Below are 24,509 nucleotides of genomic sequence, written 5' to 3'. Positions count from 1 at the left end.
GAGAAGGAGAAGGAGAAGGAGAAGGAGAAGGAGAAGGAGAAGGAGAAGGAGAAGGAAGAAGAAGAAGAAGAAGAAGAAGAAGAAGAAGAAGAAGAAGAGAAGAAGAAGAAGAAGAAGAAGAAGAAGAAGAGAAGAAGAAGAAGAAGAAAAACTTCTTTATGATTTTATGATTCACAGTCACAGAACTTTTATGGGCATAATGATTCTATGGATTCTATGATTCCATGCATTGAGCAGGGGGTTGGACTTAGGCTTGCCAATCCCCAGGTCCCAGCGGGGGCTCTTCTGCTTTCCCAGTCTCCTTCCTGCCCCCAGTCAGCTGGCTGGCAAGGGGAAGCCCCGCCCCCAAAGCCACCATGTGATTTTTTCCCTCCGGAGGCTCCAGTCTCCGATGGAAAGGCTTCCTCTTGGGATGGGGTGTCTGTGTTACTTGGAAGAAGTTGGCTGCAACTTGTGAGTAGAGAGGCCAAGCCCTCACTTCAGAGTCACCAGAAAGGGGGGGAGGGGAGGAACATCTGCTGAGCACTTCATTATTCCCTATGTGGAGATCGATTCTCATAGGGTATAATGGGGAATTGATCTGGAGGTTTTGGGGGCTCTGGGGGAGCTGTTTTTTGAGGTAGAGGCACCAAATTTTTAGTATAGTATCTAGTGCCTCTCCCCAAAGTGCCCTCCAAGTTTCAAAACGATTGGACCAGGGGGTCCAATTCTATGAGCCCCAAAAGAAGGTGCCCCTATCCTTCATTATTTCCTATGGAGGGAAGGGATTTAAAAGATGTGTGGTCCCTTTAAATGTGATGTCCAGAACTCCCTTGAAATTCAATTATGCTTGTCACACCCTTGTTCCTGGTTCTGCCCCAAAGTTTCCTGGCTCCACCCCCAAAGTCCCCAGATATTTCTTGAATTGGACTTGGCAACCCTAGTTGGATTAGATTGCCTGTACCGCCCCTTCCAACTGTGATTTTACGATACTATGATGCTAGAAGAGTGGCTTACAATTTCCTTCCCTTCCTCTCCCCACATCAGACACCCTGTGAGATAGGAGGGGCTGAGGGAGCTCTGAGAGAACTGCTCTTGAGAGAGCAGCTCTTCCAAGAACTGTGACTTACCCAAGGACACCCAGCAGGTGCATGTGGAGGACTCGGGGACTCAAACCCTGTTCTCCAGTACTGGCTCTTTGGAGACTGGGTAACTTTGTGAAGGAGAGCCAGATGTCTAAAGGGCCTTTCCATATTTAGAGGAATTTGGGCCCAACTAGATGCTAACATGAATTTGAGCAGACTTTGGAGAATGGCGGAAGAGAGTTACGTAGAGTCAGACTCGACTATGTGACTGAACAACAAGAAGAAAAGATGCTAATGTGTCCCTGAGTCTGCCCCAGGGAAGTAGCACCATAGTAGGGCTTGGTTTTTAATTGTTCAAAATTCCATGGTGGCCCAATCTTATATGGCCTGGGACCTGCCTACCTCCGAGACCTCCATTCCTCATATGAACCTCAGACAGCACTCTGATCAAGTTCCCAAAATCTCCTCATGATCCCTGCGCCAAAAGAAGCTCAGCTGACTACCACTAGAGCCCTGTGGAACGCCCTCCCCAGAAACATCAGGGCCCGGCAGGACTTGCCACAATTCCACAGGGCCTGCAAGGCAGAATTGCTGAGGCTGGCATTTAACATCTAATGGAGGGGCAACTACTATTCCACCATCCCACAGCATTGGTATTTGAACCCATCCCAATATAAACGGAGAGCGCTAAACAACACCTAACGTCATCATTACATGTAGTGTTCAATAAGAACCAACCACGCCATCTTGGACTCTAGGGAATGAAACTGAAACTGAAAGGATTTTTTTTTAATTGTACAAAATTGTTTTTAATGATGTTATTGAGATTTTGCTTTAGCACGGTGTTTTTTAAAAATGGTTGTTAGCCACCCCGAGCCCGTCAGGGAAGGATGGGATACAACTGTAATAAAATAAAATAAAAAAAATAAATGAGGATGAGGGGAATCCAGTCTGCTCTTGTGCTATTTTAAGGCAGGGCAAGACACAAGACCCTCATTTTCCCGCCATAGTCCCCACCAAGATGGCGACGTGAAAAGTTCAAACCCAATCTCTAAGATGGCGCTGTGTCCCTGTCCAGACTCAGAGATACAATAATATCTAGTTTGACCCAGAGATAATGAAGAACACTTGTGGGGGGAGAGCAACCGAAGGAGAAGAATTTGACTGCTTGCCCTCCTGGTCGTAGAAAAGAGCAAGAGTCCAGGAGCACCTTAAAGACTAACAAAATTTGTGACAGGGGATGAGCCTTCGTGAGTCACTGCTCACTTCTTCAGATAGCAGTGACTCTCAAAAGCCCATATCACAAATTCTACTAGTTTTGAAAGTGCTACTGAACTTTCGCTCTTTTCTACTGCTATAGGCAGGCCTCAGATTCAGTGGGAGTTCACAGGAGTGCAGCTCTTGAACCTTTCTGAGAGTTCCACCTCCTTGTCCATTGAATAGTAGGTGCAGCTGCATAACAATCCCTGGATGAGCTCCACCACCTATTTTTCTACAAAATGACCCTTGGCTACAGGCAAACTAACACAGCTACCTAGGGCTTTTTTTTTAGCAGGAGCTCCTTTACATATTAGGCCACAAGCCCCTGATGAAGCCAGTCCTCCAAGAGCTTACAAGGCTCTTAGTACAGGGCCTACTGTAAACTCCAGGAGGATTGGCTACATCAGGGGTGTGTGGCCTAATACACAAAGGAGTTCCTGCTACAAAAATAGCCCTGTCCTACCCAGGGCTTTTTTGTCGACAAAGCCCAGCAGGAACTCATTTGTATATTAGGCCACACCCCCTGACATCACCATTGTTTCACACAGGGCTTTTTAATAGAAAAGGCCGAGCAGGAACTCATTTGCATATTAGGCCACACCCCCTGACACCAAGCCAGCCTGCGTTCCTGCTCAAAAAAAGCCCTGGCCCTACCCATCTTGATCTATACCCTGCTGGTGGTATTTCTGGGAGGACGTGGTTCTGAATGTTGAACGATTTGGGACTAAAGAGGCCTTTTGGTAAAACACCACAGGGTTTTTTTGTGTCTTCAGAGGTCGGAAAGTTTTTCAAAACAATCATAATATGCATATTTTGCTTAGGATTGTTTTTGCACAAGCACTAATTGGCCAGAGGTTTGTCATCTTTAACCAGGTGAACGGCAAGGGAAAGTCTCCTCGCAATTAATCTTCATTCTGAGAGATGGCACCATACTGAATTCAAGTTCTGCCTCAGAAGCATCAAGCACTGAAGAAGAAAACAAGGATGCTTGGAGATTCGTCACGCAGGTAACGTGCCGTTCCTTTCTCCAAGGGCTGCAGGTGGTAGAAAATCTTGACTCTGAAGCACGCTGACCTATTCAGCAGAAAGGTCAGTTATCTACGGGATGCGTTTCCTTATTTTTCTTTTCCTTTTTACAATTTCTGCCATTTCTATATGAATAAATTATTGAACCACATTTCCCCCATGGAGTGCTGTCTAGCTCACGTAGTACGAAGAGGATCTATTACTTCAGAAACAATTTGGATATAAGAATAAGTAGTTTAACTTTTCTTTGGTTGTTTGTTTGTTCAATCCTGCATTTTTTTTTAAATGGCTGCTTCCACATACACTTCTGTTTATTATCACCAGGCCTCATTTTGGACAGGAGCTCACAGGAGCAGAGCTCTAAATTTTATTGTGCTCTTTATTTCTTAACCCCCCTCCCCCCCCAAAAAAAAGACACCCGTGATTCTGGGCTCCATTGTTCAAACCCCCTGGGAGAATTTTGCTGGACTTTAAGATTTGACAAACTTTCTAATACCTCCTCCCCAAAATGGGAAAATAACCAAAAAAATATAAAGCAGACAGATGGAAATCTGCAACTGTGGCCACAGAGGAGAAAGTAATTTAAAAAGTGTGATGGGAATAAGGTTTTATTATGACGATTATAATTCAAGAAGCATTTGAAGGGAGATGCTGAGCTGATATAATTTAGTCCACCTTCCGGTAATGTCAGAGGTGTGTGGAATATGCAAATGAGTTGTGCAAATGAGCTCTGGCACCTCTTTTTCTGCAAAATGACCCCTGATTATTGCACCCAAAAGTGAACAATCATTCAACTTTGTTCTACGCTGGGCAGGTGGGAGATTATTACAGTTCCTAATTGTTCACAGAAGAACAGCTGACCTATACCCTGCTTTTCTCTTCCCTAAGGAGTCTCAAAGCAGCTTACAATTGCCTTCCCTTCCTCTCTCCACAACAAGCACCATGTGGAACAGGTGGGGCTGAGAGAGTTCTGAGACAACTGAGACTGTCCCAAGGTCACCCAGCAGGCTGCATATGGAGGAGTGGGGGAATCAAACCTGCTCTCCAGATTAAGAGTTTGCTGCTCTTAACTACTACACCATGCTGCCTCTAAGAGAAAAGCTCCAGGAAGGTAAACGTTTGCTTCTGGTTGCTCTTTTGACCTGTTCTGAAAAACCACTGAGTGTCGAACTTGTACCTTTGTTAAGAGAAATGTTCTTCACAGGGGTAGAATTCTAGCTTGAGCTCCTCTGTATATTAGGCCACTCACCCCTGATGTAGCCAATCCTCCAAGAGTTTACAAGGCTCTTTTTTGTAAGCTCTTGGAGGATTGGCTACATCAGGGGTGTGTGGCCTAATATGCAAAGGAGCTCCTGCTAGAATTCCACTCCTGGTTCTTCATTCTCTTTTACCTGATTTCTAACTGAAATCTAGCAATCCATTTCTTTCCTTGCCATTAGGAATCTGAAGTCAATTTTGAATCCGTTCTGTTTTTATCAGAGAGAAGCTTGAAGAGAAGAAGAGCAAGTAGGGAGTGGGCGCGGAATTTCAGAATTTTCTCTGCTCAGAAGACAGGCCGTGTCTCCTTCCTGCCCCCCTGCTAGAGCAGCACCCCATTGTGAAGTCACAAAAGGCTGCATTGATTTCTCTCTTTGGAATAGGAGAGGGAAGAGAATAAGAGGAATTATCAGGGTGGGAGAGGTCATGGTTTGGTGGCAGAACATCTGCTTGGCATACAAAAAGTCCCAGGTTCAATCCTTAGCCTCTCCTGTGAAAAGGACAAGTTAAAAGGCGATGTCAAAATCCTCTCCTTGAAACCTTGGAGGGCTGCTGTCACTCTGTGCAACAATCAGGTCTTGAATTCAGCAGAAGCTCACAGAAGCGCAGCTCCTGAACCTTTCTGAGGGTTCCCCTCTTCCTCCCCACCTACCTTGTCTATTGAATAGTAGATGCAGCTGCATAACAATCCCTGGATTGGGAGAGCGGGCAGCCTGCCAACCATCAGGAGCTTTGCCACGCCACTTTTTATGTGATTTGGGGCAGGGGTGGCTTGCTGGCCTTTTGACTGGGTGGGGGGCAGGGGAGTCTCAGGTGAGCAAGGCCTACTTGGGCTAGCTGGACCTCTAGCCAGCCCAAGCAGGCCTCGCTGGCCCGGGGCTCTTCTTTCTTGCATCAGGTTGCTTTTGGCTGGGGGGAGGCATATGTTAATGAGTTATGCTAATGCGCTCCACCACCTTTTTTTCTCCTCAAAAATGACCCCTGGTAACAATACAGACTTTGATGGACAAGGGGCCTGATTCAGTGTTAGGCAACTTCCTGTATTGGGCCTAAAAAAAGGTCGATTTGGGAAACTGAAATTCTCCTCTCCACAACGGTTCTACAAAATGGAAAAATTTGTCTGGGATGTGTTTCAAATGGAATTAGGACTATTCCACCCTCACGATCCCTACTTTGCATTCATCACCGCTATTAGAAAACATGGGTTGCAATAGAAATTGGGGACGCTGTGGCAACCTGCCACGTTCAATTTACAGCAAGCGGAGCTTAATTCTGCTGGTGCAGACAAATATGCTTGACCCTTCTGTGTCAGTTCTATCTAATTTAATTGCTATTGTGCGGGGGGAAGGGATGAGTAGCAGAGGGAAAAGTTAACTTTTGTCCATGCCATCCAAAGAAGGGGGAGGAAGTTGGCTTTGTGCATAAGGTGGTTCATGCTGGACCAAGGAGGAAAAATGTGAATGAATGCCCCATCCCTTGCCCAGTTTTGATTGTGGCAGCGAAGAACATAGGGTTGCCAGGTCCAATGCCAAAGTTCCCAAATATCTGGGACCTTTGGGGGTTGAGCCAGGAGACATTGGGGGTGGAGCCAGGAGCAAGGTTGTGACAAGCATAATTGAACTCCAAGGAGAGCTCTGGCCATCACATTTCAAGGGACTGCACACCTTTTAAATGCCTCCCATCCATTGGAGATAATGAAGGAAAGGAAAGGAAAGGAAAGGAAAGGAAAGGAAAGGAAAGGAAAGGAAAGGAAAGGAAAGGACCCCTGTGCAAGCACCAGCTGTTTCCGACTCTGGGGTGACGTTGCTTTCACAACGTTTTCACGGCAGACTTTTAATGGGGTGGTTTGTCATTGCCTTCCCCAGTCTTTTACACTCCCCCCCCCCCCCCCCAGAAAGCTGTGTACTCATTTTACCGACCTCAGAAGGATGGAAGGCTGAGTCAACCTTGGGCCGGCTACCTGAATCCAGCTTCTGCCGGAGTCGAACTCATGTCGTGAGCAGAGTTCAGATCACAGTACTGCAGTACTGCTGCTTTACCACTCTGCGCCATAGGGGCCCCTTCTTTTGGGACTCATAGAATTGGACCCCTGGTCCAATATTTTGGAAACTTGGAGGGTCTTTTGAAAAGAGGCACTGGATTCTATGCTGCAAATTTGGCACTCTAACTAAAAAACACAACCCCCCCCCCCCAAATACCCACAGATCAATTCTCCATTATACCCTATGGGAATCAGTCTCTATAGGGAATAATGGAATGCCTCAGGCAACTCCTGCTCATGTGGTTTTAAAAAAAGGCCATCAAGTTGCAGCTGACCTATTGCATAAAGCCCATGGAATTTCTGGCAGCCCTAGTCTGTAAAGATATTTTTGATAAGAACATTGATTGTGTATGGAGACTTACTCCGTGCTTCCCTTCCTACCTGCCATTCCCCCTCCCTTCCAATTAGGGTTGCTGTACTTCGATTGGGAACCCCCTGGAGATTTGGGGAGGGTGAAGACTGGGGACAGTGGGATTCAGAAAGGAGAGGCTTTGGATGCTTTCGCACATGCTAAATAATGCAGTTTCAATCCCCTTCAGCAACCGTCTGCAAGTGGATTTTGTCATTTCACACAGTAAAAGTCCAGTTGCAACGTGCATTGAAAGTGCATTATTTAGTGTGTGCGAAAGCATACAATGCTGTAGAGTCCTCCCTCTAAAGCGGTCATTTTCCTCCAGGGGAACTCATCTTGGTCATCTGGAGATAGGGTTGCCAGTCCCCAGGTGAGAATTCATAAAGGGAGAGAGGTCACTTGTAGGATAAAGGCAGCACAACCAAAGTTATAGTGACCGAATAACTAAGAATGTATTGAAACAAAATCATACAAATGTGTTCAACAGAAGTCTAAATAGCAATAACGATTCCCCCAAAGTTTCACAGTTCCATCAAAGGAGTTCCAATGAACAGGAGCTCTTGAGCCTTTTGGAGTTTAGGGCCATTTTGAAATCTTGCTGGAGACGTTCTGTCCCATTTGTCCACTGGGAATTCTATGTGCAGCCTTCGGACGCACTGAAAAAGAATCTTGTGGGTGCTGCAGCTTTTTGCAACTGATTGATGCATCAGAAACACGTTGATATTTCTTTCTGAGCTTTTGCCTTTGCTTGAGAGATGTGGTTGGAGCCCCCGATGCTAGAAGAGGGTTTGAAGCAGGAAGAATCAAGTCGACCTCCTGTTCATGGGACTCCTTGGATGGAAATGTGAAACTTTGGGGGAATTGTTATTCCTATTTAGTCTTCTGTTGAACATATTTGTATGATGTTGTTTCAATACATTCTTAGTTATTTGGTCACTATAACTTCAGTTGTACTGTCTTAATCCCTCGGTGGGGGCAGGGGATCCCCTGGTTTGGAGGCCCTCCCCCCACTTCAGGGTCATCAGAAAGTGGGGTGGGGGGAATGTCTGCTGGGCATTCCATTATTATCTATGGAGACTGATTCCCATAGGGTATAATGGAGAATTGATCTACAGGTATCTGGGGCTCAGGAAGAATTTTTTTTTTGAGGCAGAGGCACCAAATTTGCAGCATAGCATCTGCTGCCTCTCCTCACAACACCCCCCCACACAAGTTTCAAAAAGATTGGACCAGGGGGTCCAATTCTATGAGCCCCCAAAGAAGGTGCCCCTATCCATTATTTCAATTAAAGGCAGGCCTTGGATTCAGCAGGAGCTCACAGGAGCGCAGTTCCTTAAACTTTCTGAGGATTCCCTCTCCTCCTCCCCAGCTTGTCCATTGAATAGTAGATGCAGCTGCATAACAATCCCTGGATGAGCTCCACCATCTATTTTTCTACAAAGCGACCCCTGATTAAAGGAAGGCATTTAAAAGGTGTGCGGTCCCTTGAAATGTGATGGCCAGAACTCCCTTTGGACTTCAGTGATGCTTGTCACAATCTGGCTCCTGGCTCCACCCCAAAGTCCCCTGGCTCCACCCCCAGAGCCCCCAGATATTTCTTGAGCTGGACCTGGCAACCCTGTCTCTTGCAAACCAACATGACTACCCTCTGAAACCATCCATTCTTAAACAACGATTTCTCATCCTTTTAAGGTGTGCAGATATCAGGCTTTACTATTTTACATGTATCTTGTTTTTGTTTGTTCGTTTTCATTTCCCGTGCTGGCCAACAGCAGCACTCTAAGTGCTTCAATAGCCTTTCTTCCCTCCCCCTCCCCAAAATTTTGTCATAACAGATTGTCAGCTTCTGTACCTGCTATACAATAAACATCCCCCTCTCGTTCTGTTGTTCACATGTATACAGTTATTTCACAGCCTGCAAATTAAATTTGAGTAAGGCCTAGAGAAATATGTGCTGCGTGTCTTTAAGTGTCTATGCCGGCAATTCCAAATGGAATAGAACTGGTTGTTGACTCCAGTTGGATGAGAAGTCAGAAATAATGTGCAAGCGCATCTGTACTTTTAACAACAAAACCGAAATGTGATTCAGCTTTTATTTCATGGTCAAGTTTATATTGATCAGAATGATACTTTTTCAGATCCAGAAGGATTTGGATATACCCTTGAACAGAAATAAGTCTAGAACAGGGCTGGCCAAACTTGCTAAATGTAGAAGCCACATAGAATAAATGTCAAATGTTGGAGAGCTGCAAGACATGAATGTCAGATGAAGGAAGGAAGGAAGGAAGGAAGGAAGGAAGGAAGGAAGGAAGGAAGGAAGGAAGGAAGGAAGGAAGGAAGGAAGGAAGGAAGGAAGGAAGGAAGGAAGGAAGGAAGGAAGGAAGGAAGATACATGGCTGCATCCAATGGAAAACATCCAAACATGCAGGGACAGAACTGATTTTCACCCATTTCATCCCTGCTCCAGCAGTAGGCTTCCCAATCCCCAGGTCCCAGAGTGGGATCCCCCGGTTTTACAGGCTTCCCCCCTCCCCCAGCCAGCTGGCTGGCGGGGGGAGCCCCATCCCCACAGCCATTATGCACCTCCATGAACGATTCCCATAGGGAATGATGGGGAATTGAGCCGTGAGTATCGGGAGCTCTGGGGGGGGGGGGACTGTGTTTTAAGATTTTCAGTATAGCATCTAGTGCCTCTCCCCAAAATACCTCTCAAGTTTCAAAAAGATTGGATCAGGGGGTCCAATTCTATGAGCCCTCAAAAAGGTGCCCCTATCCTTCATTATTTCCTATGGAAGGAAGGCATTGAAAAGGTGTGCTGTCCCTTTAAATGTGATGGCCAGAACTCCCTTGAAGTTCAATGATGCTTGTCACACCCTTGCTCCTGGCTCTGCCCCAATGTCTCCTGGCTCCACCCCCAAAGTCCCCAGATATTTCTTAAATTGGACTTGGCAACCCTAAGGACCTTTCAACCCCCCTCCCCCATGCTGCTGCTGGGGGATCCCACATCCTGCAGGGATAACTGGGGGGGGGGGGCATTTTGTGCTGTAGCAGGAGAAACCAAATGAGGAAGTTCCATTAAAAATCAGCAGTTTGCTTGTTTATTGTGCCCAGGGCTTTTTTTGTAGAAGCAGCCCGACAGAAACTCATTTGCATATTAGGCCACACCCTCTGATGTCACCATTGTTTCACACAGGAGTTTTTTGTAGAAGCAGCCCAGTAGAAACTCATTTGCATATCAGGCCACACCCCTGACCCCAAAGCCAGTCGGAACTGCATTCCTGTGTGTTCCTGCTCAAGAGAAGCCCTGATTGTACCTTCATATTTAAACACAGGTATTATTTTTTGCAAAATATTTTCATATTTTATGTTTTCAGTAGTATCTTATTGACTAGTATGACAGCTCTCCTTCAAACTACCATTAATGTATTTTCTAAGGCAATTAAAAAAAAAGATTCCTCCCATCTACTTGGAATGGTCACATGAAAAAATGATTTGTGCTATTCAAGAATTATTTCCTCCCCCCCAGAAAAAGAAAAAAAAAAAAAAGAAGAAACACACATAGGAAGCAACGATGTCTCCCCTCCAATCTATATAAGAAAAAAGACAGGAAGTTTGAGAAACCTTTCCCCAAAGAGGAGAAGGAGGAGAAGAAGAAGATGCAGATGACACAGACGACGATGAAGGCAATGAAAACGACGAAGTCAAAGACGATGATGAAAAAGAAGAAGAAGAATCCATACATTCTTGGATATTAAACTATCATGAAACATTCACTTTCTGGATTTTCTAATCCACATAAGAAAATCCAGAAATAGAACTATTATTGTAGTACAATATCCTCTGATATATGGATCCGACTTGTGTCGTCTCATCTGTACAGGGGCAGTATATTTTCTTCCAATGCAACACAGGAATGAATCAATCTGTACAGAACATGGCCATCTTGCCTCATCTCCAGACAGTCCAACCCTCAAAGCAGATTGCAAAATTAACAGCACAATCCTAGGCAGAGTTAGTCAATGGATTTAGAAAGCGATAACTCCCGTTAGGCCTTCACTGAAAGTAACCTGTAATGCCGCTTAATGTAAAATCACCCTCTGTGAAAGGGAATCTATGATGCAGCCCATAAATCTTTTTGTTTAGTGAATTGCATGTGCAAAGCAGGTACAGATGGATTGACTGAGACTTCTTTTGTGAAAGGGAGGGAAGAAGGGAGGGAGGGAGGGAGGGAGGAAGGAAGGAAGGAAGGAAGGAAGGAAGGAAGGAAGGAAGGAAGGAAGGAAGGAAGGAAGGAAGGAAGGAAGGAAGGAAGGAAGGAAGGATGGCAGACTCAGGGTTAACAGCCTTCCCCAAAGAATAGAAGCAGCTCCTGTAACTTTTAAGAAACAAATGACCTCAGTAGGCATTGCTAGGCAACTGCAACAGTATTGCCAGTTGAAGTGTTGACTTCTATCAGCAAAAGGCAGGGGGAAAGTATAGGACCTTTCCAGGCTATCTTGAACTCATCACAGCCAGGCAGAAGCCTGACAGAAACCACCATGAGACTTGATACCAGGGGGTTTTTTTGGTAGCAAGAACTCCTTTGCATATTAGGCCACACACCCCTGATGTAGCCAGTTCTCCTGGAGCTTACAGGGCTTTTCTTACAGGGCCTGCTGGAAGCTCTTGAAGGATTGGCTACACCAGGGGTGTGTGGCCTAATATGCAAAGGAGTTCCTGCTACAAAAATAAGCCCTGATTGTTACCACGATTGGCATGACTTCACCCAGGCCAAGCTGCTCACTTCTGTTCTACAGAAGCCACCCCACAAAGAGCCAGTATGTTGTTGTGGTTGGAGTTTCAGACTAGGATCTGAGAAATCCAAGCTCAAATCCCCAATCTGCCATCAAAACGTGCTGGATGACTTGGTCCAGCCAGCCACACGTTCTCAGCCGAAACTCCCTCACGGGGTTGGTATTAAGATAATATGAAAGAGAGGAGAATGTTGTAAGTTGTTTAAGTTCCCTATTGTGGAGGAAAGTGGAGTATAAATGAAATAAATATATGCCAATAAATCGGAGAGGGGAAGATAAAGAGGTAGCTTGGTGAGTGGGTCGGAAGCACAGAAAGAAGCAGGGAAAGGTGAGAATATTGCAGTTAGCAGGAGGATGGGTAGAGGAAAGTTTGGGGAGGGGAACAGAAGAGGACAGGAGGTGCTCTACACAAGTTTTGTTGTTTGTAGGTTCCCCAAACCCCCACCAAACAACTGAGCCTGGCACAATGGCCAAAGTTTTGTGGGGGGGGGGTCCCAGGGAGAGGCTGCTTGTGGAAGAGAAGAAGGAAAAACTGAAGATGAGGTAGGGAAGATAAAGGTCAGTTTCCTGAAGGATGGGAAACAGAGAATGGGGTAGGAGCAATGTTCCCTCTCAGCTGAATTAGTGTGAGTTTGCTCACAAGGGTTTTTTTAGCCTTAGGCTCACACATTTTTGTCTTCACTCAGGAAGGATACCCCCAGAACAAACTAATTTATGCAGTAGCCAAATTGCTTACTCACCACCGTAATGCCAGTAGCTCACAAAGTAAAAACTGAGAAACTGAGATTATGCATGGGGAGACAGATCTTTCTACTAATCTTTAATAAACTCTAGCTTTGGAGAAAAGTCTGTTTGGGTGTGTTCACACTACACTAAATAAGGTGTTTTGCAACTGGATTTTTACTGTGTGAGAATAGCAAAAATTCAATTCCAAAACATATTATTTAAGTGTAGTGTGAACGCACCCTTCGTTTGTTTTTTATGTGCTGATGCAGGGCTGGGAGAAAAAAGGAACAAGGTCAAGAGTTTTACTAGATTTTCCAGATCCCAATCAGGTTCTCCAAATGTTTTGTCAGATCTAATGCAAAGGTTTTTTTAAAAAAATACAAACGTGAATTTAATTAAAATGCACCTACAAATTAATAATTTAAATCTTATTTATAACATTTTTTTTGTTACAAATGATCTTATTTGAGTATCACACTAGAGATTATGTAAGGTCATCTTATGATATGTTTAGACTGCGTATTCATTCATTTAACAGGTAATTTTAATTTTTAAGAAGATTGAATTATTAATCCGTAGGCAAGTTTTAATTAAAGGCATGTTTGTATTGTTTGCTTTGTATTAGTTCCCCTGATAAAGCATTTAGCAAAATGAATAGGGATGGAGAAGATCTAATAAATGTCTCATTCACACACCTTGATTTTTTTTCCCTCCAACAGTCACTAATGTGGCCTTATGGCAGCTATTTAATAAGAACATAAGAACATGAGAAGCCATGTTGGATAAGGCAATGACCCATCCTGTCCAACACTCTGTGTCACACAGTGGCCAAAAAACCCAGGTGCCATCAGGAGGCCCACCAGTGGGCCAGGGCACTAGAAATCCTCCCACTGTTGCACCTCCCAAGCACCAAGAATACAGAGCATCACTGCCCCAGACAGAGTTCCAACAATAAGCTGTGGCTAATAGCCACTGATGGACCTCTGCTCCATATGTTTATCCAATCCCCTAGGTTTCCTTAGGCAGGTATCTGAATACCCAGTGTTTGGCCTTTCTGCAAAGATCCTGATTTTCCTCCTTTTTAGCCTTTATTTTCAGCCTAAGCAATTACATAACAGTTTTATGCCATTTGGTGGTTTTCTGTTCTGGAACTTCTGCATAAATTGTTAATTATCAACTCATGTCCTTTGCAGGGGAGGACATGCAAACTGCTCTTTAAAAAGATCAATGGCTCTGATTGTGTGAAACCTGCAAAACACAGACTTAATCCCCAACCTGCCAAAGGAACAAAAGCTGATTTATGAATGCCTGAGAATTAGGAAGACATGGAATGAAGCATTAGGAAGAGGTGGAATAGAGTGACAAGCCAACACATCCCTGGCATCTTTGTGCAAAGCTCAACAGCATTTTGACTGCCCACATGGGCAAAGGTGGGAACTGAAATCATGTTTTTTTTTAAATGTTGTTTTGCCTTTTAAAATTATTTATCAAATGGGAGGGGGGTGGACTGAAAACACAAATGCAAAAGGTAATCATGTCATCATATGGATTAGTCATAAAAAATTGGGTGGCTGAATACCAGACAAAACTCTTCCAGCTCTGCAAAAACGCACCTTTGATTGCCTGAAGCTATTTGATGAATTTATGTCAGAAGCAAGATTTTTGTGCGTCACTGCTCAATTGCGGTGACTGTATTGGAAAACTAAGGGCTGCATAATAGAAATTAAAGGTGGTTCTGCAACACCGTGAAGCTGCCTTATACTGAATTTGGTTTCATCTGGGATTCAACCACTCCATTTTTTATGACTAATCTGTATGATGACATGATCTTCTTTTGTATTGGATAAACATATGGAGCAGAAGTGCATCAGAGGATAGATGGAACTAGCCACAGAGGATAGATGGAACTCTCTGCCTGGGGCAGTGATGCTTTGTATTCTTGATGCTTGGGAGAGGCAATAGTGGGAAGGTTTAAGAAAATAAGAGAAGCCATATTGGATCAGGCCAATAGCCCATCCAGTCCAACACTCTGTGTCACACAGTGGCCAATTTTTTTTAATATATATATAGCCACTGATGGACCTCTGTTCCATATTTTTATCTAACTCCCTCTTGAAGTTGGCTATGCTTGTAGTTGCTACCACCTCCTGTGGCAGTGAATTCCACATGTTAATCACCCTTTGCGTGAAGAAGTACCTCCTTTTATCCGTTCACACCTAACTGCTCAGCAATTTCATTGAATGCCCATGAGTTCTTGTATTGTGAGAAAGGGAGAAAAGTACTTCTTTCTCTACCTTCTCCATCCCATGCATAATCTTGTAAACCTCTACCATGTCACCCCACAGTCGACGTTTCTCCAAGCTAAAGAGTCCCAAGCGTTTTAACCTTTCTTCATACGGAAAGTGTTCCAAACCTTTAACCATTCTAGTTGCCCTTTTCTGCACTTTATCGAATGCTAGAATATTCTTTTTGAGGTGCAGTGACCAGAATTGCACACAGTATTCCAAATGAGACCGCATCATCAATTTATACAGGGGCATTATGATACTGGCTGATTTGTTTTCAATTCCCTTCCTAATAATTCCCAGCATGGCGTTGGCCTTTTTTATTGCAATCACACACTGTCTTGACATTTTCACTGAGTTATCTACCATGACCCCCAAGATCTCTCTCTTGGTCAGTCCCTGCCAGTTCACACCCCATCAACTTGTATTTGTAGCTGGGATTCTCGGCCCCAATGTGCATTACTTTGCACTTGGCCACATTGAACCTCATGTGCCACGTTGATGCCCAGTCACCCAGCCTCAACAGATCCCTTTGGAGTTCCTCACAATCCTCTCTGGTTCTCACCACCCTGAACAATTTAGTGTCATCTGCAAACTTGGCCACTTCACTGCTTACTCTCAACTCCAAATCATTTATGAACAAGTTAAAGAGCATGGGACCCAGTACTGAGACCTGCGGCACTCCACTGTTTACTGTCCTCCACTGCGAAGACTGCCCATTTGTACTCACTCTCTGCTTCCTATTAATTAGCCAGTTTTTGATCCACAAGAGGACCTGTCCTTTTACTCCATGACTCTCGAGCTTCCTAAGGAGCCTTTGATGAGGAACTTTATCAAAAGCTTTCTGGAAGTCAAGATAAACAATATCTATCGGGTCTCCTTTGTCCACATGTTTGTTCACCCCCTCAAAATAATGTAACAGGTTAGTGAGGCAAGATCTTCCCTTACAGAACCCATGCTGAGTCTTCCTCAATAACTCGTGTTCATCAATGTGCCTACTCATTCTGTCCTTGATAATGGTTTCTACCAACTTTCCCGGTATTGAAGTCAGACTGACTGGCCTGTAGTTTCCTGGATCTCCTCTGGAACCCTTTCTAAAGATGGGGGTGACATTTGCTACCTTCCAGTCCTCAGGAACGGAGGCAGATTTCAATGAAAGATTACATATTTTTGTCAGAAGATCCACAAGTTCAACTTTGAATTCTTTCAGAACTCTTGAATGTATGCCATCCGGACTTGGTGACTTATTAGTTTTTAATTCATCTATCAGTTGTAGGACCTTTTCTTTTGTCACCTCAATCTGACCCAGGTCTTTCAACACCCCTTCCAATATAAGTAGTTCTGGAGCAGGCAAACACCTCATCTTCCACAGTGAAGATGGAGGGGGGAAAAACCATTCAGCTTCTCAGCCATTTCCCTATCTTCCTTCAGTAATCCTTTGATCCCTTGGTCATCCAAGGGCCCCACTGCCTCCCTGGCTGGTTTCCTGCTTCTAATATATTTGAAGAAATTTTTATTGTTGGTCTTTATATTTTTTGCAGTATGCTCCTCATAGTCCCTTTTTGCCTGCCTGATCACAGTCTTGCATTTGATTTGCCACAGCCTGTGTTCCTTTTTATTAATCTCACTTGGACTAGCTTTCCACCGCTTAAAGGAGTCCTTCTTACCTTTTACAGCTTCCATTACTTTCTTTGTTAATGGAAACTGTAAAAGGTAAGAAGGACTCCTTTAAGCGGTGGAAAGCTAGTTTCTAGTGTCTTGGCCCCACTAGTGGACCTCCTGATGGCACCTGGGTTTTTTTGGCCACCGTGTGACACAGATTGTTGGACTGGATGGACTATTGGACTGGATGGGCCTCGTCCTCTTCTTCTTCTTCCTCACAACAGTCCTGTGAGGTAGATGAGGCTGTGGTTGATCCAAGGTCACCCAGTAAGTTTCCATGAATGAGCAAGGATTCAAATCTGGGACTCCCAGTTCCTAGTCCAACACTTTAACCACTATTTGGGCAGCTCCATTCCAGCTCCAAACTATGGACTGGACCAGTGTTTCTACTGTCCCTTGCTTTTCACCAGCCGTACACCCAAAGTGCTACAGGACAGTGTTGTTAAGAGAAATCCTCTTGGTTCTTTTTTTTTTTTTTTTCTTGTGAATAAACAATTTTATTAGTAACATATGGTAGTAGAACTATAACTACAACTTATAAAAAGCTTAATATATATTAAGAAAAAGACCATCATTCTACCCCACATCTTACTTTCTCCCACCCCTCCCCCAATTACTTGACCCCCGCCAGTGTTATTTTCTTTAAAAAAACAGATATTAAAGGTACCCTTAACTATCAAGAAAAAAAACGAAACAAAAAAGAAACATAGGGAAGAAGAACCCCCTTCAAGAGTTGTATTGTTATCTTAAAAATCTTAATCCTCAAAAATTGTCCAATGTCCTTTTATTTTCCACTCTTTCTCTACATATCTTCTGAATTTCTTCCACTCTTGGTTAAAAAGTTCTAAATCACAGTCTCTTAATTTTCTTGTTAATTTGTCCATTTCACTCCATGACATAACTTTCATAATCCAATCCCATTTTTCTGGTATTTTTTCTTGCTTCCACAACTGCGCATACAATGTCCTAGCAGCTGAGAGCAAGTACCATATTAAAGTTCTATCTTCTTTTGGAAATTTTTCCATTTGTAATCCCAGCAGAAAAGTCTCTGCCTCTTTGTTGAATTCATATCCCAGGATCTTAGATATCTCTTGTTGAATCATTTGCCAAAACATTTTAGCTCTTTCACAAGTCCACCACATATGGTAGAAAGAACCTTCATGCTTTTTACATTTCCAGCACCTATCTGGCATCTTATTGTTCATCTTTGCTAATTTTTTTGGAGTCATATACCATCTATACATCATCTTAAAACAGTTCTCTTTAATACTATGACATGTTGCGAGTTTCATGGAATTTTTCCACAGATATTCCCAAGATTCCATCTTTATTTCTTTATTTACATTAATTGCCCATTTTATCATTTGAGATTTCACTACTTCATCTTCTGTAGCCCATTGTAAAAGTAATTTGTACACTTTTGAAATTAATTTCTCATTATCTCCAAGCAGAACTCTTTCCATTTCTGTTTGTTCTTTCCTTATTCCTTCAGCTTTGATATCATTCTCCATCAAACTTTTTATTTGTTGCATTTGAAACCAATCATATTTATAGTTTAATTCTTCTGCAGTTTTCAATTCTATTTTCCCGCTTTGTATTTTTAGTAACTGGTTGTATGATAGCTGTTTTTCCTTGACTGTTTTGGCCGTTAACTTTATCACTTCAGCCGGCACTATCCATAAAGGTCTCCTCTCATCACCATATTTCTTGTACTTTATCCACACATTTAATAAGCTACTCCTTATATAATGGTGAGAGAAAAGACCGTCCATCTTCTTTTTTCCATAGTACAAATATGCATGCCAGCCGAATTTTTTTCCATGGCCTTCTAACATTAGAAGTTTTTTATTTAATAACGTTATCCATTCTTTTAACCATACTAAACAAATTGCTTCATGATACAGTTTCAAATCTGGTAATTGGAATCCACCTCTCTCTTTCGCATCTATCAGGACTTTCATTTTAATTCTAGGTTTCCTCCCGGCCCACACGAACTCCGAAATTTTTCTTCGCCATTTATCAAATTGCTTAGCATCTTTCACAATGGGGATGGTTTGAAACAGATACATAATCCTTGGTAAAATATTCATTTTTACTGCAGCTATTCTACCCAACAGTGACAAATTGAGCTTGTTCCACTTTAGCATATCTTCTTCTATTTTACGCCATAGCTTTTCATAATTGTTCTTAAACAAATCAATATTTTTCATTGTTATCTCTACCCCTAGGTATTTTACCTTAGAGGTAACTTCACAACCCGTTAGTCTTTGTAGTTCTTGTTGTCTATTTTTCTGCATATTCTTACATAAGATTTTTGATTTTTCTTTGTTTATATAAAGTCCCGCCAACTCCCCAAACTCTTGTATTCTCATTAACAACAAAAGTGTAACTTGTAAAGGATTTTCATTTATAAACATTATATCATCTGCAAATGCTCTGTATTTATAGGTAAATCCTTTTATTTGTAGTCCTTCTAAATCTTTTTCTTCTTGAATCTGCATTAGTAAAATTTCAAGAGTCATTATAAACAGCAATGGCGAAAGCGGGCAGCCTTGTCTGGTACCTTTACTAATTTTCATTTCATCTGTAAGATCTGCGTTGATGCACAGCCTTGCACTTTGTTCAGAATATATTGCCTTTATCATTCTTATAAAACTTTCTCCAAGCTCCATTTTTTCCATCACTGCAAACATAAAGTCCCAATTTAAATTGTCAAATGCTTTTTCTGCATCCGCAAAGAATAGCGCTACTTCCTTTTCTGGATGTCTTTCATAATATTCTACAATATTTACAACAGTTCTAATATTGTCTCTTATTTGTCTTTTGGGAAGAAAACCGGCTTGGTCCTCTTTTATAAAATTTATCAAATATTGCTTAAGACGTTCTGCCAGAATTCTTGTAAATATTTTATAATCATTGTTCAAAAGTGAAATTGGTCTGTAATTTTTCACATTTGTAACATCTCTTTCTTCTTTAGGTATCAAAGAAATAACAGCTTCTTTCCATGTATTTGGTACCTTCCCTTTGACTCTTATTGCATTCATCAGCTTCTGTAATTTTGGTATTAATTCATCTTTAAACATTTTAAAATACTTGGCTGTATAACCGTCTGGCCCGGGAGCTTTATCATTTTTCATCACGTTGATTGCTGCCTCAATTTCTATTTTTTCAATTGGGTCATTCAAAATTTTTCTCATATTCTCAGTTAATGGCTCAATTTTTATTTTCTGTAGATATTCATCTATCTTTTTTCTCTTTACTTCAGCACCTTTAAACAGCTTGGCATAATACTTAAAAAATTCTCTTTTTATTCCCTCTTGAGTAACTACGTCTCTTTCATCTATCACAATTCTATTAATTATTTTATTTTCCCTCTTTTTTTTCAGCTGCCACGCCAAGTATTTCCCCGTCTTATTTGCTCCTTCAAACGATTTTTGCTGGAGCCTTTTCAAATTCCATTCTACTTCTTTGTTTAATAAATGTCTTAGTTGAGTTTGCAATATTGAAATTTCCCTTAGAATTTTCTTTTTCCCTGGTCTTTTCCTCAGCTCTCCTTCTTTTTTCTTTATTTCATTTTGAATATCCAGTAGTTGTTTTTCTTTTTCCCTTTTATCTTTATTGTTCAAAGTAATCAGCAACCCTCTCATTACTGCTTTATAAGCATCCCAGACCGTCTGAAAATCGATATCTTCTTTATCATTCACTTGGAAAAATTCTTTAGTTTCTTTTCCTAGGAAAGTCACTGTTTCTTTGTTCTGTAGCAAGTCTTCATTCAATCTCCATCTTCTCAATCTTTTGGACAGTTTTGTAATCCACATTATTGGGTTATGGTCAGTGCCAATTTTAGGCAAAATCTCTATCTTTCTTGTTATGAGGCCTAAATCTCTGGTTCCCCATAGCATGTCAATTCTAGAAAATGTCTTATGTCTTGCAGAAAAAAAAGTATAGTCCCGCACTTCAGGGTTAAACTTTCTCCATATGTCCTCCAAATTTTCCTGTTTTACTAATTCAAAAAAAGACTTTGGCAATTTTCCTTCTTTTCCACTATTTTTTTTCCCTCCGGATCTATCCAATGAGTTCTCAACTGTTCCATTAAAATCTCCCATTAAGAGTATTTGATCGTAGGTCAACTCATCTAGTTGTTGTGTAATGTCTTTAAAAAAAACATCTTTTGCACCATTAGGTGCATATAGTCCCAATAATAGCGTTTTTTTTCCCATTTGATGTTATTTCCACTGCTACAAATCTTCCATCCTTATCTTTAAATACCAATTTTGGCTCCAGGTCTTGTTTAATGTAAAAAGCTACTCCCCTTTTTTTCTGGTCAGCTAACGAAAAAAATTCCCTTCCCAATTGTTTGTTCCATAAAAATTTATAATCCTTTTGTTTGATGTGGACTTCTTGCAAACAAATTATATTACAATTTTGCTTTTTAATCCAATGAAAAGTTGCCCTTCTTTTTTGTGGTGAATTTAGTCCATTAACATTCCAAGACAATAGTTTGTAATCCATCATGGTGCAAATTCTTTATTTTCTTCAAAAAATCTCCTCAGTTCTCGGGCATTTGTGATCGTGACTCTCTTCCCCTGAAGTTCAAAGCTCACACCCTCGGGGATTATCCATCTATACCTTGTGCCATTGTCTTTCAATTTTTCTGTCAACTTTTTATATGTTCTCCTGTCATTTATCACTTCTTTCGGTAGCTCCTTCATAATTCTCACTCTGCTACCTCTTACTATCAATGATTGTTCAAAGTTTCTCTTCATAATCCTTCCCACCATTTCCTTTGTCATGAATCTTACAACCACATCTCTTGGTAAGTTATTTTTTTTGGCATATAGCGAGTTGACTCTATACATGTGATCATACATGCTTTTAGTCTTATCAGGGTCTTCTTCTAAGAATTCTGCGATTATGTTTGTTATATATCCTTTCAAATCATCATTCTCTTCCTCAGGTACTCCTCTCAAACGTAGCTGATTTTCCATTAATTTGCAGTCGTGAATCGTCACTTTTTCTTGTACTTTCAGCAAGGTGGTATCATGTATTTTAACTTTCTCCTCCACCTCCTGTACTTTCTTGTCTATTTTCCCAATTTGGTTTTTGAGGTCATCCACTTCTTTTTTAATCACTGTAGTAAGTTCTTCCTTCAACTCTTCCATCATTTTCTTAACTCCTTTCATAATCCTGGCTTCCATAGCCTCCATTTGGTCTTGCATTTTATCTAATGAAAGGGCTCTTGTTCGGGGCTGCCTGGGCTCTGACATTTAAGCAAAGAACAAGGGGGATGCAATTAAAATACCAAAAATTTCCGTCGCACAATTTGCAAGTTTGACTACCAAGTTCAGAAGGTCTAAATTTTCTCTCTCAATTAAACTTTGTTCTGTTTTCTTCTGAGCTTCAAATCCTCTTGGTTCTTAGATCTAAGTCCAGTGGCACCTTAAAGGCCAACAAGATTTCCAGGTTACAAACTGTGGAGAGCCCAGCCAACATAGCCACGGCCCCACCCCAGTGGGTTCTCAAGGCAGCAGTCAGTTCAGAGGTGCCTTGACTTTGCCTGCCTCTGGGTACCAAGCCTGGACTTCCTTGGGGGTCTTCTATCCAAGTAGTACCTAGGGCTGCCCTGCTTAGCTTACAAGACCTGATAAGAGCAAAGCAGTAGAAAAGTTCACCTTTAAGACCAACTAAGTTTTATTCGGAATGTAAGTTTTTGTATGCTCTTAAACAGACTTCATCAGACAAAATGGGAATGGAAGCAGCAATTCTTAATATAAGTGGGCAGTGTAGAATCATGTGAATGTTTTTAGCACATTAAAAGAATCACAAATAGGGATCTGTGTTTGTTAGTGTTATAACAAAGCAGGGCTGAAAAAACACTGGAGGGTGATAAAAAGCAGACTGCTGTTGTAGGTGCGAAGTGCCATAAATCTAGGTAACATTCTGGCTTTGTTATTTAAATAGAGGGCCTTGTTTCTCAAGAGATTATAACATCCATTATAGTTTGCCATTAGAAAAAAAGGAAGACATTAAACATTCCCATGATTCTACACTGCCCACTTATATTAAGAATTGCTGCTTCCATTCCCATTTTGTCTGATGAAGTCTGCTTAAGAGCATATGAAAGCTTACATTCTGAATAAAACTTAGTTGGTCTTAAAGGTGCACTTGTCTACTGCTTTGTTCTATTGCTTCAGATCAACACGGCTGCCTACTAAGATCTGATGAGGTTGGGCTACCCCAGGGGTGACCAAATTTCCTTAACGTAAGAGCCACATAGAATAAACATCAGGTGTTTGAGAGCCACAAGACATGAATGTCAGATGTTTGAGAGTCACAAGACAAATGGGAGGGAGGGAGGAAGGAAAGCAGGCAAATAGATGGGGGAGGGAGAAGAGAGGAAGAGGTGGAATGAAAGCAACTGAAAATGCATTCCCCGAGCTGCCAGCTGACTTGGCTTGGAGGAGTAATTTAAAGAAAGAAATGTCTTCTCCAAGTTGGCCATGAGAGCTTTGAGAGCCACACAATATGCCACCGTCTGGCCACCCCCGGGCTAGCCTGAGCTATCCAGGTCAGGATGTCCAACCTAATAGTCCTAATTAGTTTGACATTTGAATCTTTCCACAGTATTGCCGAGTATCAAGAAAGGCGCTTTCTGCGTATTTGAGAAGAGGGAGCTGCATTGTCTCCTCTGTTTCTTATGTGTTTCCACTCTTGCTGGATCAAGAGCCAGCAAACAGCTACCAACTGAATGTCGTACCTTTTCAATATTGATACATCCTAGTGTCTGTTGTGAACAGGAGAGCAGCAGAAACACTGACACTTGGAACAAAGCCATCTCATCTATTCCATTTCTCTTTTTTTCACTGAAGATGTTATATTTTAAGAAGTTTAATCCTCGCACTCTTGCAGGCAAGCAACTTCTGTTTTAAAAATGGAATTTGCGATCATTTATTATTATTATAATCTTTATTCATTGTATTATTCTAAATACTTCACACAGCGGTACCCAAGGAAATTTAATGTGAGTGCTAAATACTAGCAGTAAATTCACACTGCATATATTCAGGGCTTCTTTTGTAGCAGGAACTCCTTTGATATTAGGCCACACACCCCGATGCAGCCAATCCTCCAAGACCTTACAGGGCTCTTAGTAAAGGGCCTACTGTAAGCTCCAGGAGGATTGGCTACATCAGGGGGGCATGGCCTAATATGCAAAGGAGTTCCTGCTACAGAAAAAGCCCTGCACATATTGATGCACCAGCTGCATATCTCTTGTTATTGGTGGTACCCCAACATAGAAGACCCTATACATTGGCAAGATGGCAGGCTCTTCCTTCTGCAGTCCTTGATGGAAAATTCAAGAAGATTCCCTTGGAACAAAGACTATGTCTCTGTGGATCTAATGAAATTGAATCAGTTGAGCATATCCTATTACACTGTAATATGTACGTGGATATCCGTGTGAAGTTCATTGCCCCATCACTTCAATTTTACCCTGGATGTTCAGATAAAGAAATCACAGAGAGTGTTCTGAAAGGGACTAACTTGAGAGCCAGTTTGGTGTAGTGGTTAAGTGTGCGGACTCTTATCTGGGAGAACCGAATTTCATTCCCCACTCCTCCACTTGCACCTGCTGGAATGGCCTTGGGTCAGCCATAGCTCTGGCAGAGGTTGTCCTTGAAAGGGCAGTTGCTGTGAGAGCCCTCTCAGTCCCACCCACCTGGCAGGGTGTCTGTTGTGGGGGGAGAAGATATAGGAGATTGTAAGCCGCTCTGAGTCTCTGATTCAGAGAGAAGGGTGGGGTATAAATCTGCAGTTGTCTTCTTCTTCAAACAACTATTAATTGTACAAAATTATTTTCAGCTGCTTATAGAATGTGCCAGAGATCCACAGCAACAAGTTGTTTTGCTTTATTTTAGGGCAAAATAGAATTTTTATCTAGTTTGATATTATCTCTCTTGATTGATACCTCTTTGTTTTATTCTGATCTATGATAGCAATAAATATATTGATTGGTTGATATTGATGTTTTGTGAGCCTGTC

General features: G+C 42.1%; 1 protein-coding gene across 2 annotated transcripts in view; it reads right to left on the bottom strand.

The window, feature by feature from the left end:
• The window catches only part of KLHL1 (kelch like family member 1), a 331,806-nt gene that overhangs the window by 246,043 nt on the left and 61,254 nt on the right, over positions 1 to 24,509 (bottom strand). The gene's annotated exons all lie outside the window — the stretch shown is intronic.

The sequence above is a fragment of the Heteronotia binoei genome, chromosome 3 (genome assembly GCF_032191835.1).
Source record: "Heteronotia binoei isolate CCM8104 ecotype False Entrance Well chromosome 3, APGP_CSIRO_Hbin_v1, whole genome shotgun sequence".
Taxonomy (NCBI): domain Eukaryota; kingdom Metazoa; phylum Chordata; class Lepidosauria; order Squamata; family Gekkonidae; genus Heteronotia; species Heteronotia binoei.
This window is presented reverse-complemented; position numbering and strand designations above follow the sequence as displayed.